The sequence below is a fragment of the Grammomys surdaster genome, unplaced genomic scaffold, assembly GCF_004785775.1.
Source record: "Grammomys surdaster isolate TR1022 unplaced genomic scaffold, NIH_TR_1.0 137, whole genome shotgun sequence".
Classification (NCBI taxonomy): Eukaryota; Metazoa; Chordata; class Mammalia; order Rodentia; family Muridae; genus Grammomys; species Grammomys surdaster.
Genome location: NW_021604595.1, coordinates 169,449 through 185,645, shown reverse-complemented (window position 1 = coordinate 185,645; position 16,197 = coordinate 169,449). Strand labels below are relative to the sequence as shown.

Sequence of the window (16,197 nt, the reverse complement as noted above, 5' to 3'; positions counted from 1 at the left end):
TGACCTTGGATCTGGGAATGAAAGTTTGTGATTATTGTCTCTGTGCTCCGTTCTGTACAGTAACACATCAATGTGGGATAGTGAAGGGAAGATGTTGGACCACAGACCTGGGTGGGGTCTTCACACGGATGGCTCATCCTGAAAAACGTGTAACCTTTCCTTGTCTCTGTCATGACAGAAAGATTAATACTAACTGCACAGGAATTGGACTCTGTGAGGATAACCCCTCATAGTGACTTTCCCACAGGCCCTGTCTCTTCCATAAACTGCACTGAGGTAGAAGCAATGCAGACACTTCCCCTGTTCTATCATTGTAGGCCAGAAACAAAGTCTGGGCTGAAAGACAGAAGCAAGAACCAGGAAGCAGCTCCTATCTGGGAAAGAGTCATGAGCCCAGAAGAAAGAGCTACAGAAAGAAAAAGAGTTTCTTTGTAAGAAAAAAACAATTTTATTACCAGGAAGCAGAGTGGAAACAATGGCAGGGCTGATGGGACATCTAGTAAATACATGGTATGAGAAGGCAAAGATGGCCTGAGGCACCTGCTCCTTGACTGATTCTGGGAAGATCAACCTGGCATCACAGGCTTGCTGGGCAGCAACTGAAGGCTGGGAGTAGTCAGTTTACCTGTGCTTGACATGATGGTGAACTCTGGGACTCAGAAAGCAGTCACAGCACATTCCTTTCTTTGTAATTTGATGTGAGACTATGTCTTTATGGTCAAAACCTGCATGTCCAATATCTCTGCATCTCAATGAATGCTTGTGCTCCTCCAGGTTTCTAGGTGGACTGTGGCCCATGACAATCTTTTTCTACATGAATCAATGGTTTTCTAGTCAGTGAGACCTGGCATCTGCTTGTCTCGAATTCCCCTGTCCTCACAGGGAAGTTTTTGTCCATTGGGCATGCGGAGTTTGTCAAAGCACATCCCTCTGTTCTCTTGGTTCAAATGTTGGTCCCAGGCTCTCTGGAATTTAACCCCTGACTGCAGTTCGTCTCCAGTTCCCCTATATCTGAAGGGATAGCTATGCATATCAGGGCTGGCATGGCCACAGCTCATTCTGGTTGCTGCTCTGCTATGGTTTGTGTCACACAGACTCTCAGAAGTGTGGGATGTGTCATCCTGCTGGAATGTCAGTGACTCAACTTTATATCCTTGTGCCTTGCTGAGTCCCCTTCAGTGTTCTTCAAGATAAGGAACAGAACATTCGCAAGGGATTGCAGTTCAGGTATCATATTGTAGATGACTGTTATCCTTGGTAAGACTACCTGTGTCTGCTCATCAGCTGGTAGGGGATATCATTCTTTAAGTAATCTCCTTGCAAAGTGTATTTTGTGCTGAGGTTTCCTTCTTAAAAAAGCATTCCTTGCGATTTTCTTCAAAGAACTTTGAGAATGCTTGTTCCCATTTGGGGATCCTGTGTTGAGAGTGGCTCATTAAACTCTTTGTTCTAATTTTACCTGGGTCACAGTCTCCCGGATCTACAAGCCTTGGCTCCTGCTTGTCTCCAATTCCCCTGTACCCACATGGAAATTCTTTCCCCTTGGGCATGTGGAGCTGGTCAAACACATCCCTCTCTTCTCTTGGTTCAAACATTGGTCACAGGCTCACTGGGCTTTCATTGCTGACTGAGGTTTGTCTCCAGTTCCTTTATATGTGAAGGGATAGTTATAAATCTTGGGGCTTGCATGGCCACAGCTCATTCTGGTTGCTGCTCTTCTATGTTTTGTGTCACACAGCCCCTCAGAAGACTGGGTGAAACACCCTGCTGGGATGTCAGTGATTCCACTTTACACTCTTCTGTCTTTGATTCGTGCCCTTTAGTGTTCTCTAACATCTGGAACAGAACATTAGCATCTGCCGAACTTTAGATGATGGTTTTCTTTAAGTATTCCTTTGTCTGCTCTTTAAAGGTGTGTGTGTGTGTGGGTGAGCATTCATTAATGAAAGCTCTCTCAATTTGTATTTTTTGCTGGGTTTTCCATCTTGTCAAACATTTCTAGGATTGGTCTTCCAAAAGCTTCTAGTATTAAACTCACCTTTTTCTGGTATCCAAGGCTTAGCTGTATCCTTGAGCTGTGTGGAGTTTGGGATAGGATGCCTTACTCTCCTAAACTTTTCTCCCTGGCTCATGGCTCAAGATCTTATAATACACTGCCTCTTTTCATGGGGATGAACCCCCTTGGTACCCTTCACTTAGATCTTATCCCTTGGAACTCTGTTCTCTTGAGTATCCTCCCTTTCATGTCTCTTCATGAAGACATCACATAATCCCTGGGAAGTCTTTGGGTTTTTGGCACCTAGTCTGGAAGCTGGGAAGAGTGTGCTATGAAGACAAGCTGACCATAGCAGGGTGGACTCTACTGGGGCCATCAGGATGGTCCCTCCCAGATGAGACCTCTGGCTCTTATTTGCGCCGAAAATGATTTTATGGTACCCTTGTGTTTTGGAGTTGAGTCCTGTTAGTGTTGTGGCATAGGTGTTTGGAGATGGCCTGGGCTTCTGTTGGCCCCTAAAGACCCAAAGACCCTGGGACTGATACTGATGTCCTGGCCCTTGTGAATCTCACTAGATCCCACACTCACTCTCCAAGCACGAGGTGGCTCTTCTTTTACCTGAAAAGTATTAGGTTGTTTGGCTGCTGAAGTTGGGACACTTTCTCCAGTGCCTATCATTGTCACACTCTTGGGTCTATGTCCTGAGTCCACTTCCTGAAAGCTCTTCTGTGGTACATGCTTGGCCATTTGGCGGTTGGTATGTGGTTGTAGGCTGCCTTTTACAGTGTCTAGGACAATCCTGTTCTGCTGTGATTTGCTACCTGGAAGTAGTAAGCAGGTCACTGAACTTATCTCTGCAATGGATGTGGTTGGGCCTTGGAGTTTCCATGCCTGGCAGCAGGTGGAGGGTTTTTTGTTTTGGTTTCCTGAACCTGTGGAATGCAGTCTATAAAAGTAGCACCCTCCATCCTAGCAACTGATGCACTTTCTGCCAATGCCCCTCCTGGATCTTGGTGATGCAAATTTGCAGGACTGTAGCAGCCTTGGAATAGTGTTCAGCCTTGGAATCATATATGGGAGAGGAGGAATACACAACCTTGGGGAGGTTTGAATAAGGAACTCCAGGGGAGTGAGATTCCTTGCCTCAAGGATCCACAGATATGATCTCCTTTTGCATTTTACTAGATACTATGTGATATTGGATGCCTGCTTCCTTTCTGTCTTTGAGTCAACAGTGAATGATGCTGAGCAGGGTTCATGTCAGACAGTTTGTCTGTCCTCAGTGCAGGATTCCTGGGTTTCAGCCCTTTCCCAGTGGTGCTGTATAAAAGGCCAGCCACCTTTTTTGCCTCAATACAAAGGTCCTCCTTGATGATCTTATGTATAACCAAGCTTGTTGTGTTCTTGTTTAAGGGCACAGGCCCCATCATTTTGCTACATTTGCAGCTGTTGGGGTTGGGGATGGAGGGCAGGACAGGCTGGGAGAGTCGAGGCCTGCTTTTGCAATAATGATTACTGTTTGCTGGGAAATGTCCCTGAAGCTGTGTCAGTTTCCTGGGTGGTGGGAATCTGACTGGGTTTCTTTGTCGTTTTTTCACAGTTGTTGCCTTGTGTGTATTCTGTAGCTTATTATTGAGCTGGAGCGTATGACAATGCTCAGGATGGATGGAGGCTGGCCTGATAGCTTTAGTAAGCAGGATGCTCCTGAGCAAGTTCCCTGTGTGCTTGATAATGTGATTTTGATATTTTTGTCCATAACCTTTAGAGTTTTTCGAATGTAATTCCTTTTTATGGGGCAGACTTTCAATTGGTAGGGATGCCTGTATCCTTCTCTCATTGGTAGGGCATGACACTGCACAAACGTGACTCTTGAAACAAGGAGGCAACCCTTCTTCCTCCCTTGAGGAAAGCTTGTTGGGAGACAAGCTTTCTGCTCTCTGTGTTCATGGATAACACAAAACCTGCATTTTCCCGGAAGTGTTCTCTCATCCATCCTTGACTCATTCACACTGGGCATAAACACCTTTCTTTGTCACTGTGTTGACAAAACAGAAGGCACTGTCTTTGCCACAGTAACCTCTGATATCCTCAGTCAGTGTTCCTCAGACAGGATCCTACAGAATTCTGAGCTCTGCAGCTGCCTCGGGGCTGCCCTGTGATGTCTGCTTCCTCAGACCAGGAGAGATGCAAGCCCTGATCTGTTGCCCTTGGACACATCACCTACTTTTCATCAGCTCAACCCCAACAAAGTCAAGCACTGGAACAGAGGACAGATGAGCTTTCTCTGAGCTTGTCCTGTGTTCCCACCAACTTAGAAATGCAGTCTGTCCATGGATCTGCATTCGTCCTTACTGGCCTCTCTGCCTCCTTGTACAGATGGCCTGAGAGATTCAGCAGACACCTCAGGGCCACTCTCACTTCTCCCCTGCCTGTCAGACCCTGCAGATTCTTGGTGGATATTTCCCCTCACTTGTGTGTAGCTAGATATTAGCTACTTTGTAGGTTTGTCTTTCTTCCAATCTTCTCCAGCCTTTTTCTTCCACCCATTCTATCCCTTATCACTTAATAGAAGAGACTAAAAGGACAGATGGGAAAGGGGAAGACATCATTCTTAGAGTCCTTTCTGATGATTGGAGGGTTGAGTTCTTGGGGAAACTTCATCTTCACTGTCAAGACACCAAATTTCTTTTTCTTCCTCTTCTCTGTACATGAGTAGTGAACAAACCACAAACACCAGCAAGCGACAGCAACCAACAACATAGAACAACCCAACATGTCTCCCTAGGACCTAGCATTTATGTATTCTCTGAAAAGTCCCCAGAATTCCAAAAGTCACAGGAACAGAGAAATTGTCAGCTGCTGGCAAAATCATGCCCTGGCTTGGACATGAGGAAGTCATACTGATCTGCTGTGGACAATTTGAAGCAGCCACTTTGATTAAAATAAAAGAATTTATTCTCAGGCTACTGAGTCCTGGAGTGCAGTGTGAGGTGTGTCAGGAGGGCTCAGGCCACATCACACAGGTGTGGCCTCCTTCTCACAAAGAGATCCTGCAGGAGAGTGGGTACCATAGCCCCTTCCCAGCCCCCAGCTCAGTGTCCCCTGCTGTGACCTTTCTGTCTCCCTCCTTCCAATTCTGCTGCTGGAATCACTCACCAGTAGATTTGGTCCATGTCTTGTTCCTCATCCCTGAGCTCCAGTACTCCTCTGTGTAGGCATATCTTTATTGTATTACACAGTTATTATATTACAGTCTGTAGCCTTGTGTCCTTGGAGTTATTCTGCAGAACTAGGTGCCACATTAATGTCTCGGGGGTCTATCTGCTCCACACTTGGTCTGTGGCCTCTTTTAATGGGGGAACATGGTGGGAGGTCCAGGTAACTAGTCAGACCACACTGCTGCCTTAATAAATATCTACCTCATCAGGTGACACACCAACTTCATGTAAAAACTCAGTAAGATTATTTACCTGATAGTTATAGATGTATTTTTATTTCTTTTTTTTTAAAAAAAGAGAGTGAGTAGAGCTGGGACAAGTCACATGACTCCAGTGTCGGGGTGGGATGTGGGTAGGGGTGTGTTGGGGGTGGGATTAGGGTAGGGGGGGACTTTGAAACAAACAAAAAAACCCTGCTTACATGTGGAGGTCCTCTGCCTTGTGAAATTGCAGGCTTATTGTTTGTTGCAAAAAGAATAAAGTAACCTTCTTTGAGGGCAGAGAGATTTGTGCTGGAAAGGAAAATTGACATTATTTGCTTTTAGGAAAGATTTAGAAACAGTTTTGTCCCATTCATATGGGGTATCTAGCACTGGGTTTGGAACAAAGATTGGTAGGGGCAATTTTTGGCTCTAAGAAGAGGCCTACAGACAGACAGATATTACATAGTTGGCTGCTTTGAGTGAGAGAGCCAAATGAAAAATCCTCTGTCTTGCAGCAGATACTGATTCAGCTGGGAATTTATAATGTAGGAATTATTTGCTTTTAGGAAAGTATTATAAACAGGTTTTTCCGACTCACATGGGGAATCTAGGCCGCAGTTCAGAACTAAGATAGGGAAAATGTCACTGACTCCGGACTAGAGAGTACAGTGTGTAATTAGACGGCTGCTCTAGGGAGAGAGCCGCACAGTATGATGGTGTGAAGATATGTTACTCTAATTTGTCTTACAGGATACTCGGGTTCTGTCTAACATGGGCTCCACGGGAATTCTGGGTTTGAGTCCTGCTTTGACTAGGGGCCAGCTTATAAGTAGGGATAGATAGAATTGTGAATCAGTTTTGTAAAAGACATTGTAAAGATATATTGCTTCCATATGCCTCACAGGATACTCCGGTTCTACAGGAATTCTGGATTTAAATCCTGCTTGGAAAAATAGGGAAGCCCCAGAATAGGCACATACAATACTTTAGCTACATCATTTGTTTTAGATTGTTTTACATTTCAAAATGGGTGTGATTTTCAGTTTTTGTTGTTATATTTTTCCTCCGGAAAAGAGGTCGATATAAACGTTTTCCTCGTTACTGGATCAAGGACATGCTGATTTGGGAAAAAGGTTCTGTCTTTGTGTTTTCAGAAAAGATGAGAAATATGAATTAGAAATGACAGAGATAGGCTTCCTGAAGACAAAATTCCAGAGAATCAAAGAAAATTATCTTGCTGATACTAAAATTTGTTTTGAAATTTGTATATTACAAAATATACAGCCTTGGTGAATGAATTTCCTGGCCAGGAAAGCTGAACTGACCTGCTTCAACTTCTGATGTCCTAGACTTCCAGCTGGATCCAGCTTACACACAGACAGCAGTGGCTTATTGATCATTGGTGTGGCCTTCTTAAGGCCAACTAACTCCCCTATTTACCCTTCCCCCACCCCAACCATCTTCAAATATCACAACACCCAAATTCACCTTGAAGAAGTTAATGAAGAGTCGGCATCCCAATTCGCTGGGATTGGGGACCTGGGGTGGTTATTATTAGGTTGTCTTTCTAGAGATTTTAGTAATTTTTTTATTGGAATAAGGAGTAAAAGCTAGAATTGATTATATAGGCATAATCTATTGGTAGAAATGTGTATAGTTGTTACTAAGCTGACCTTATAATTTCTTAGATGGTACAAAATTTATTTTGATACAAATTCAAGGGTTTCATTGGTATAATTTCTTCTATTAGTTCATAATTTTGTGGGTACAAGGCTTAGACCCAGGCCTTCTTTACCCTTTTTTACTGATCTGAGATGAATAGCCAGTGAGTTAAGGGCCTTGAGCAAATTCATTGCTCTGAGTTTATTGTTAGGGTGTTTTCTAGATTTTAATTAGAAATAGCTGAGATTAATTAACAGACAACAGTCCAGATTGCTTTACATAGATAGTTAGTTTTTAAAATTTTCAGAATTCCAGAGAATTGATGTTATAGACATATGTTTATTTAAGACCATTGGACTAGAGACCTGTCTGCTCCTGACAGCTTCTCTGTCTTAGATTCTAAGAAGAAATTGAGCATCTTTGGAGTTACTCCACCAGTGATGAGACAGCCACTAGGCAAAAATGCCTCTTTTCATCTACAGACAAAATACTGTCCAGAAAAAGGACACACTTGTGGAATAGTTAGCTGATTATATCAGCCAAGACAGAGCGGTCAGCTCTTAAATATTCTGCATTAAATGTCTGTCAGATCATCCTGGGCCAGAAGGCTGAAGATTGGATGCTCCAACATTTTAAACTATAAGGGACTGTCCAGGTAATCAGCAATATAAAGGTTTTCCTGGCTACTGGCTCAAGGACATCCTGATTTGGGAAAAAGTTTCTGTCTTTGTGTTTTCAGAAAAGATGAGAATTATATGAATTAGAAATAAATTGGCTAAGTTTTAGAAGCTATGCATTGTGCTTCCCATAGTTTCAGTAAATTCACTCGTTCTTGGATTTCTGATGGGGTTGAAAACTTATAGTCTCATAGCCAACCTAGGCTTTTTTTTTTTTTTTGATAACAGACTTGAGAGGATGATTTTCAGATGGCATTCATTCTAAAGCCAGGACATAAGCCAGATACAGAGCTATAGTCTTTTAAGTTAAGATAGATGACAATGATGGACTGGGTGTTAGGTCTATCTTGTACTTTGCTATTACAAATTGTTAATAATTATACTCTGTTTATAATTTGAAAATGGGTTTTTTTCTAACAGGAAGGGTGATATTTAGCAGGCAGTAGAGCTCAGTGAATGGACAGTAGAAGAGGTAGGCAAAGTAAGGAGAGAGGAGGAGAAAGGAAAAAGAGAAGAAAGGAAGAGGAAATGGAGGGGAAGGAGAGGCTAGAACATGGAGGAAGAAATGTGGGTCTCTAGCAGGCTCGGGTAAAAATTCATATCAAAGTTTCTATATTGGGTATCAATTCTAATTGTGTGAGCATCTTCTATTTTGAGCATTTCCTTTCCAAATATATAAATCCATTTAATAATCTTAAAGCTTTAAGAGTCTTCTTTCTACCGGGTACTGTGAGATTGGTGGCCGTTGTCTGCTCTGAGCCAAGAACTGTCAGGGTGGCAGAGTTAAACCAGGGGCTGTGCTTAGAGCTTTAGAGTCCACGAAGCTGGCCACTGAAGGCATCGGCCACAACAGCTTTTCGTGGGTCCCAGGCCTGTGATCCTGGCTAACTAGTACCTTGTAGGAGCAGGGACACAGAGCACCAACATGGCGGCAGCTCAGGAAGTAGCAGATTTGTATGATTTTTTTTTTTAATTCACCTGCTACAACAGCCTGATTTTCGGCTGACAGAGTTTCAGTTTTAAAGTACTCCAGACAAACAGAAAATACCTGAACTGTTCTTTTTATGAATGTAAGTACTGAAATCTTACTCCTTTTACTCTATGTTTCATCATCTAAGACACAGAATAGGGAAAGTTCATTTTAATCAATCTAATTTACTGAAATCTAGTCCTCCAGAGGTGTAGCCTGTATGAGTCACTATCTATAAACTAGTTTTGAAGAAGTGTAAGCTATTGCAAAGGGAAGCCTTGAATCTGAAACCTATTCTCCTGTCCAGTCAGAGTTTGTCAATTGTCTCTGTTTACCCAGCACAATTTATACACTTTGCATTTGCTCAAGGGTAGAAGCCCAAGAAGGTTCCTGGAGTAATGGCCTATCTAGATATGTGTTTATCTGCTCTCAATGATCTCCAAGGCATAAGAAAGACTTCGAAATCATGACCAAATAAATTTAATTCTAGGATTTTCCAAAAGAGGCTCAGACATATTTTGTCTAATGAAAAGACATGAACTGAATTGTAATACAGAAATTCCCAAGGGATGCAGCACACAGAGACCAAACCCCAAAGTGAGAGACAGAGTGACAGCAGTTGCAGCTTGTGGCTCAGCCCTGCTCAACTGTGACAAGCGGTTATGCTAGCTGTATGACACCCACCATTTCCAGTGCACATGGTTGTGCTGTGTTTCTTTTTGAAAACTCTTCTGTTCATTAGTCCATTTATTGACCACTTGTCTTCAGAGTTTAATATTTGCAACTCTGTGTACATTCTAGATGTTAACACCCCACAGTGATGATCTTATCCCATGCTCTAGGAGGTCTGATCCCCTAATGATAGCATCTTTTCGTGCGGAAGCATTTTAATTGCATATCATCTCATTTTTCAACACATGGGGCCCTCTCCTGGGCTATTGGTGTTCCAGTCACTTCTGTCTGGAAACCTTTGTCCTCTGCAAGCATGGAGCCATCCTTAGGAAGTAGCATGCATGGCCACTTTTCAGCAGTGCTGTGACCTTGGGCAGGGCATCACTCCTTACTATCAGTGTTTCTCCCATGATAAAAACAAGGCTATAATGGGAAAAGGGGGCTTCTGGGGCCATACTCCATATCCCTGCAATATGTGTTCAGATAAGAGACCAGGTGTGAAGGAGGTGGGAGTAGGGGTGAGGCCCTTCATATTCTTTTGCATTAAATTTTTTGTCTTGCCACATCTTGGCTACATTGTATTTCTAGTTTCAGATTTAGGCCAGTAGCTTGTGGATGTGATGTCTAGTACAAGCCCTGCTTATTCTCAAAACAGCTGTGAGCTAGGTGTTCCAGATGTGGCAACACCAGTCTTGGTGACACAACATTGACTCCAGCTGACCCAACAGAACTGATGACAGAAAAGGTGGCCATGGGATGCTCTGGGGTTGACATCTGAATTCCAAAACCCAGTCTGAGTCCACAGAGTGTGGCTCACGCTGTCAGGGAGACTCCTGCATCAGTGAGCCTTTAACGTGTCCCTTCCCCTGATCAGATTCAGGGTCACAGTGCAAGCTGAGCACTGAGTGTGCCCACTGGACGGTTCTGTCCAGTATTTAAATTATTCAGGCAGGAACTCTGTCCCCTTAAACTGGACAGGCACAATATGTAGATCGGAGTTAGCTTCACTGAACTAGCTAAGGAATGGTTTGCACATTATTAAGATACATAAGTTCCCTGAGTAAGAGCCTCTGCTTTCCTTGGAGGAGGACCCTGTGTCCAGAATGATGCTCATGCTTTCCCTTCCTGACATAACACATCTCCCTTTATGCCTCGTGTGTTTATTTTGACTTTGTACTCACCAACACGAGAGCTCTTGGTGTCCAACTATCATGCTTCTAAATTACCTGACTAGCCAGAAATAGCAGGTATCAGTAATTCTGAGCATTTGATGTCAGGGCTAACCTGGCCATGGACTCTTCAGAATATAGAAAAGCCTTCAGGGTGAATGAGGAAGAGACAGACCACCAGGGAGAGGAAAGGAAAACAGTCTAGGGAGTAGATAACTGGACACAATGGTTAGTATTAACCAGGACTTACTAAGATCAGCTTTCTCTGCAGAGGAGCACAAGTTCAGTTTGGCTGGTTTCCAGGGACTAAAGAGAGACAGGTCCTTTGTGACTTCTGGGCATTATCTGCAGGGGCTTCTCAGGGGTCACTATTTGAAGTGATTAATGTAGCCTGGGTAGTTCTGCTGCTGTCCTAGGTACCAGACTCTGGGAACAAATGGCAAGAAACAGCTCCCACCAACATGCCTGGACCTGGGCCCTCTACCCGCCATCCCTACATTGACTTTCATCTGTCCATTGGGACAAGGGAAAAACAGTGAGAAAATGAACTCCTCCATGCATCACATGAAACAACTGAGCCAATAGAACTGATGAAATAGATGGCCTGTGGGGATCTCTGCAGCTGAATTCTGAACACCAAAACCTAGTCAGAGGTCTCACAGAGAATCACAGCCAAAAGGGCTGACTCGTAGGCTCCATGGTGCCATCATGGAAAGCATGTATTTCCTCGGAGAGCTAACTATCCCCTACCCTTAGGTGTTGCAGAGCATGTTCCCATCTGAGGCTAGGCTTCAGTGGGCTACACGAGCATGTATGTAGAACGGCTGATATATAGGAGCTCAAATGGCAGCCTCCACCCCCACTGTCAGGGTAAGGAACATGCAGGTAGATAGAGCATACGAGCGTGTGCTGGGTTTGAGCCTGTTGGTGTCTTCCCTCATGCAGGAGTTCAAAGTCACCAGCCCAGTCTCCCAGGCAGTACAGACATGATTGCATACAAGGCTACTCAAGCAGCTCTATGCATGCCAGAGACTAAAACTCTCCCCTAGAGACTGAAACCCTCCTCCAGAGACTAAAACCCTCCTCCAGAGACCACCATCCAATGCTCTAGCTATCGTCCATCTGACCTGTTCCATGCAGGGCAATAGCTGCCCTCTTCTCCCATCTCGTGCCCTGGTTTCAATAAAGTCAACAGGGCCACAGGCCTGCTTCTGCAGTCATCTGCTTAGTCAAACCCACTCTGGTCCCTTGAGCTAGCTGTTCAGTGTCTCTACCTCTATTTCCCCCTGGGACTCACCTAACAGTTGTGGTTTGACAACATGATGCTATGCTGTGGCTGACCCATGAGAGCACAGCTTTCCTTCCAGACTGATGGACGAGCATATGACCATTCATTTTAATATTGCCTGGGCCTCCACAATGCTGCCCAGCTCAATAGGTCCCACAGTTCTCCCAATCCATACACCTGCAGTCACTCAGTCATCCTTAACTCTTCAGCAAGTCAGGCCGTTACACTGTCCCCTGAGGATTGTAGGAGGTGGGCCTCTTCCACCTCCTGTTTCCCTTCTTTATGGGTAGGGCAGCATTAAGTCTAAACCAGACTTCAGTAACTCATCTCCTACACTGGCTTGTACTTAGACTCCGTGCCATCTTCAGCAAGAAGAGACCTATAGGGAAGAACCAAATTTAGCAACAGAGGAGGCCTGCCAACTCAAGGAGCCACTCTTGCCTGAGATGTGCAGTTGGTACTGCAGGTACCTTATACAGCCGGGCTTCACACAGCACCATTGGGTGAGAGTTCCAGCCCCATGGCAATCCATTTCTTTGTGGGTCTGATCCCAAAGGTGACATTGGGCACAATGTAGAAAAATGACCACAGGCCTTGTGAGGGCTTCAGTGTCCAAGGCCTGATAGGGCCAACTTATCTTTCCCAAGTAGAACAGCATCATCTCAGGGATCCAATCAATCCCCTGGGTTGCTAGTAAAAATCAGACCTCATGGAATCACATCTGGGGAGGAGATGACAATACCACCAGGCACCAGTGCCTGGACCAAGAAAGCTGAGAAGACAAAGGTACAGTATATTCTGGGAATCTGCCCAAGTCTAGGTGAGATAGGAAGAGTGATGCTCTCTTGAGTTGGAGTTTCCCTTCTCTCTGCCCACATCTCTCACACCCATGCCAGGAGCAGTTTTCCAAGGCTGCCTCCCAATTGTGCACCTCTATCCCAAGCACTCCTCATGGCTGCCCATGCCCTGCCCCTTCCAACCCCACCCTTCAGGGGACTTGCTCCTGCTTCTCCATGGCCTCTCAACAACCCAATCCATTCATCCCTTTCCCTCTCCTCAGTACCTAGAATTTCCTCAGGACAGACTCTCTTCCTCACAATTTCCATACTCCATTTCCTATCTTTCCTTTCCCTCCTTTCCTTCACTGGCCCTCACCATACCCATCCCTTCTCTACCTCTCCACTTCTTACCTCTCCCCTGTTTGGACTTACATGATTTCTGTATTTCTCTCCCATGCTTGTCAGTGAGAAGGCAAGCCTTCCAGGATCAAGCTGGTGAAAATCTGAAGCTTTTAAGGCCCTCATCTCTATTTCCAGAGGTGACTGACAGGGACTTTGTAGGTGCCCAGTCCCACAGGTGCTTCAGGAGCTAAGGGTTGGATGATGGTGAACCAAATCTCTGGCTCCAGCATATAGTACTGGGTCCAAGGTGAGTGGAAGGAGGCAGGAACTGCTAGGTCAGGCCCATCAGCTGGAGCAGGGTGGGGGTGCCCTGCTGGTGTCTAATGGTATGGTTGGAAACACAGTCCTTCAGTTCTGGACTAGATCCTTCCTATGGCTCTCATTCCATACCAGGTTGAGAACAAACCCATCTTTCAAGAACCATAGAACTGGGAATGTTATTCACCCCCTAAAAAAAGGGGAAAGGACTCTACAAGACTTTGACATAGATAGGAGTTAGCATGGAGTTACTCTGCTGTACCACAGCTGTCCACCTGAGTCCTGCTCTCTGAACCTTTGCTTTCCCTTTTGCCAAACCCTCTTCCCTCCACTTCCACCTCTAGTCATACCCTGTGCTGTCCACTTCTGGCTCAGATTTCCCAGATTCTACGTAAGGGGGAGTTTCATGGAGGAAACCCTTTCTAAGGTGAAAGTCATCAAAAGTTTCATGTCCTATAATGGGTGCAAATTGCAAAGGTTATTTAAAAGGCAAACATAAAATAAAAACGAATAAGTATCAAGATCGGCTCAGTTATCGGGTCTTGTTCATGTCCATTGTACTCACCTCTCACTGTAGCCTCTTACCTCAGGGATATAGTTCTTCTGTCTGGGTCTGGGGTAAAACAGCATAATGTTCTAAGCATATGGATCTATCTCCTTGAACTGTTGCAGCCCCTATGTCTGGGAACTCAGGGCCTGTGGGCACAATCTGAGGCTGGTACCTGGTGATGTTTGTCCCAGGATAACTCTAGGGAGGTTAGACAGACCTGTATCACTCTCATAGGCCCTGTGATTTTCATGGGTCATCAAGTGGGGTGTAACAGGATGTCATGCCAGTGTTACTCTCCTCCAGACTGTTGGCTATGATGTTGGTACCCACAGCATCATTCTACAGGCCTGGGTTGCACAGTTCTCTTCTCCAGGCAGCACTGTATGTCAGGAAGCTTCTGCAGTTCTTTTGCATTCTCCTCCTCCAGTTGGCTTCTTCCAGATGAAAGGAGAATAAGAAAAGCAGGTTCACTTCTCCTCTTCCCCAAGGAATGGGATGCTGAAGACCTGCAGGGGTCACTTCAAAACAGGGCTTCGGGCCTCACAGCCTGCTGACATGTGTCTGAATAGGTCAGACAATGTTGCAGTATATCGTATGTTGCTTCACCTCACTAAACTTCTTGCTGTTCCTTGCAGATGTTATGATTTCCCAGAGGTTGTATCCCATGGCACACAAGGTTTCCACAATGCTAGTGATTGGGATTCTGGGAGCTGTTTCTATGGAGGTTACTAGAGAATCTTCTGGACAATAGGATAGTCATGAATGCCCCTGGAGTTGGCCTATAGTCATCCTGTCCTTGAGGCTCACACAGAGCAAGTGCATCATGAGATATTGCAAGATTTTAGATGTTTTTTGTGGAACCTGATAGTATATTGCTGTGATCATCCAGTGCAGGCCTGAAGGCTTTGATGCTTTGTGTGGTATGCAACCAATAACCATGTTGTAAATTACTATGCTGAGGAAGCATGTGCTGATGGGAAGTCCCTGGTAGCCTCTGCCCTCTAGTTAGTAGCTCTTAGGCTTAAAAGGAAAGGGAGTTAGGGCCTCCCCCAGCTTTTGCCCAATCCAAAGCCACTGTTAGTCTTTGTCTGTCCCATCTACTAGGATATTCCTCAGCTTCATTTCTGGGTGGGCAATGAATGATGTCACTATCCAGTGGAGAATGAGGTGTGCCCACTCCTCCTCGATACCTCCAAATGCCTCTGTAACACTCTCCAGATCACCAATGCTGCAAATTCGATGATCAAACATTGTAGGACCGTGATAGGATGGCTGGTTTTGGTTGAGGCACTGGCTGGAAATAGCCCGAAGACCCAACAGGTGTCCAATGCCTGTGAGGGACAGGCATCTGTCCAGCAGTGCTCCCAGAATCCAGGCTATTGACTGCTGGCATGATCTCCATTTGATCTGGACCTTGCCTTCACCATTGGCTAGAGAGGGAGTTACTACAGGCTTCAGCCTCAAGAGATTTCCATATTCATGATTTACCTAAAGGCCAGGGGGTGTGGCTAAATTAAGTTATCCCTTTTCAGTCCCTCCTTCCCTCCCCATCCCCTATTTAAGGCAGGCCCCCCCCCCCCCCGCTTAAATTGGAGATGCACATCCAGATCGAAATACCACACCATGGCAATTAAATTCTTGGAACCCATGGACTTTCTCATATCATTGGAGCCTGCAGTTGCTTAAGCTTCCAGCCCCTAGAACTCTGGAATTTTTCCTGTTTGTGGGACCTGCCTGCTTGCAAAGCCCTCCTGGGGATTGTCCTGCTGGAGGGCGCTATGGGGCCCTGCCTGAAGGGAAAGTCCCCTGGGTTTCCACTGTGGTTTTTTCCCCACAAAATACAGCATTGCTGGTGTGTCACTTAAGTGGAAGGGTGTAATGCTATTTGGATGTTATCCAGAGTCCATGAGGTTTACCTCACTGGTGATGTTAGAGGCCTGGTTGACTCCCTGGATCATGATCTTCACACCTATTTCAGTGTCTGTGTGGATGTGGCAGACATGCTTCATCTCTGCAGATCTGCCACAGGCAAAGGTCATTGAGAGTTGTCATTATCTTTGAGGGTTTCCTCATCAGCAGGGCTGGCCTCAAGTTCCTCCTGCATTGCCACCATATTAACTTGTGAAGTGTGATATCACTATACAGTGCTATATCATACAAACAAACAAACCAACAAAGCATGTCCAGGAGACAAGTGCATGGTTATATATTTCTATACAATAAAAACACAAAGTTATCTTGAACAACTGAATAATGATCTTCAAGGTTATAGAAAAATAAGAATAAACCAAACCCCAGAGCATACTCAACAAAACATAATAAAGATCAGAGCTAGATGTCTCCTCAGAGGTCT

General features: G+C 45.0%; 1 pseudogene; it reads right to left on the bottom strand.

Moving 5' to 3' along the window:
- Nucleotides 1–15,883, bottom strand: part of LOC114617504 — a 59,603-nt pseudogene extending 43,720 nt beyond the window's left edge.
- Nucleotides 15,884–16,197: the final 314 nt, after the last annotated feature.